Source organism: Leopardus geoffroyi, chromosome B2 (genome assembly GCF_018350155.1).
Source record: "Leopardus geoffroyi isolate Oge1 chromosome B2, O.geoffroyi_Oge1_pat1.0, whole genome shotgun sequence".
Taxonomy (NCBI): domain Eukaryota; kingdom Metazoa; phylum Chordata; class Mammalia; order Carnivora; family Felidae; genus Leopardus; species Leopardus geoffroyi.
Window position 1 is genome coordinate 53236542 of NC_059332.1, and position 2686 is coordinate 53239227.

Sequence of the window (2686 nt, forward strand, 5' to 3'; positions counted from 1 at the left end):
AACAGCTTGAAACAACACACGTTTATTATCTTATTGTTTCTGTCAGTCAGAAATCTCAATTGACTCAACTGGTTTCTGAGTTTCCCGAGCTGTTCCTTGCAGTTGTGGGACTGATTTCATTGCTGGCTGTCAGTTGATGACTATTCTCAGCCTCTGGAGGCTGCCATTATTCTCCACCTCATGCCCTGCTTCCTTCGTCTTCAAAGCCAGCAACATTTGATACAGCCTTCTCACACTTTACCTCCCCTCCTGCCTCATCTCTCCAGGTATCCCTTTCTGCTGCATCCCTCTGTCTGGCTATTCTGACTTCCATGTCTGCTTTTTAAGTGTGTATGTAATCAGATTGGGCCCACCAAGAAGGTCAGGATGATCTCTCTACTTTAAAGTGACTTTACTAGCAACCTTGATTCCTCATCTGCAAAGTCCCTTAACAGTAGTGCCTGGATTAGGATTTGATTAAATAATCTGCAGAAAAGAAGTTTGAGTGGACACTTTTAGAACTCTGCCTAAAATAATTGTAGCTCCTGGACAAAGCAAGCATCTTCACTTAGGTATAGGTTCCCATTATAAAAATTAAGAAGTCAGGCAAATAAATGTTAACTTTCTTTTCAGCTCTCTCTGCCAATACCTAAAATCTCCTGATCTTAGCACCTGAGAAGCAGTTTGTGCCCAATAAATATTTCTTTATTTTTAATTTTTTTAATGTTTATTTATTTTTGAGAGAGACAGAGACAGAGTGTGAGTGGGGCAGGGACAGAAAGAGAGGGAGACATAGAATCTGAAGCAGGCTCCAGGCTCTGAGAGGTCAGCACAGATCCCGATGTGGGGCTCGAACCCACGAACCGCGAGATCATGACCTGAGCTGAAGTCAGAGGATGAAACAACTGAGCCATGCAGGTGCCCCCAGTGAATATTTCTTGTTATAGATTAAATAAATGGCCATAATTGGTGAATACTACCTTATCTCAATTTTCATTTCATTTTATAACTGTTAAATTAATAAAAGTTTACATAATTTATATTCTCTTATATATCTAAATTAAAAATGCATTTAACTTTAAAATTATATTTTTAATTAGTAAATAAATAATACTTTAGTACTGGCAGGTTTTTTTCAAACCTTATTTCTCATTCCCTACTCCCAGATGCTCCCCCCAGAACTGGCAAATCCTGCTGTTTACATCACCCTGCTGCAGTTATGATTCTAAATAATATACTCTTCTATTTTAATGTGAAATGTAACTATTTCTTAGCCACTAAGTGCTGAGGAATACCAAAACTGCACTCCATTACCCTCTTCTATTTACTTCCCAAGGGCATGGGGGATCATGGCAGATCGTGTTTTCTAGGGTAAGATCTCCGACCCCTCATCTTACAATGTGATGTTGACTCTCCTATCATGATGTGGGATCCTTGTTCTCTCCCCCTTGAATCTCACATGGTTGTGAAAACAGCAGAATAAATGCTACTTGACTTCGAAGGGTAGGTCATAAAAGACAACACGGCTTATACATTGTTCTTTTGGTGTGTTCATGCTTGGATACAGCCAACATGCTCAGAAAAAATCCAGATTGCAAGAAGAGGAGGTGTGTAGGTGTTCCAACCAACAGGGCCAGCTGAGGTCCTAGCTGGCAGACAGGATCAACTACCAGACATGTGAGGAAGCCTTAGAGATAAATTAGTCCCAGCCACCATCTGACTATAGTCATAGAGTAGTTGAGACAAGTCAGTCTCCAAAATCATTGGAGATAATAACATGATTATTGCTGTCTTAAGCTGCTAGGTGTGAAGTCAGCAATAGGTAACTGAACAGTTATACCTATATTTTATCGCTTTGGCATTCTGGCCAACAACTCAATTATACTTTTGTTTGATTTGATAAATGGTTCATTTTAATACATAGAGAGTAAAAACAACTTTTATTGTGATGTGATGATACAAATGTAACTTAATGCAGAATTAAGAAATGAGATTAAACCCCTAGAGAAGAATATACATTCCTACATTACTAAGTTCCTAAAACCCAAATGAGAATGTGTCAACCATCATAGTTCAATATATTGTCTACTAAGGTTTTCAGCTTTTTGTTTTCATGGTCCTAATCAGCTCTCACTCTAATATAAAGATATCTGGTTTCATTTTCAAGTTCTCTTTTTCATTTTCTTGAGTGATTTTATCTTCACAAGGGATACATGAGCAGCAAATATTCTAAGTTGTTACCAATTTTTAAATTTATTTTACGCTTCTACTTTCTTTATAATGTGGCTCTATATAGAAGTCTAAGTTGAAAATATGTTTTGAAAGAAATGGAAGGTATTACTCTATTGTTTCCTAGTATCCAATGTTATTTTGGAGTCATTGAAATATCTTTAACTCATTTGCATGTAATCTATTTCTTGTTTTTAACCTATTCAAAATATTTTGGAATTTTTTTTCCCTTTTCACTGGTATTTTGATCTTTTACCAGGAGGCAGTCATATGTAGGCCTTTCTTAGTTTATTCCTTTTGGCTATTGCAGTACCTTCCCGTTTAAAGAGCTGTCTTGATGCAGCTTGGGGAAATTTCCTTTTAATATTTATTTGATTAGTTTCTTCTATCTTTTCATTCTTTCCCTCTGCTTCTGAACATGCTTTCAAATATCTTCTAGATCTACCTTCCATGTCTGTCCTATTTTCTCTTGTGTTGT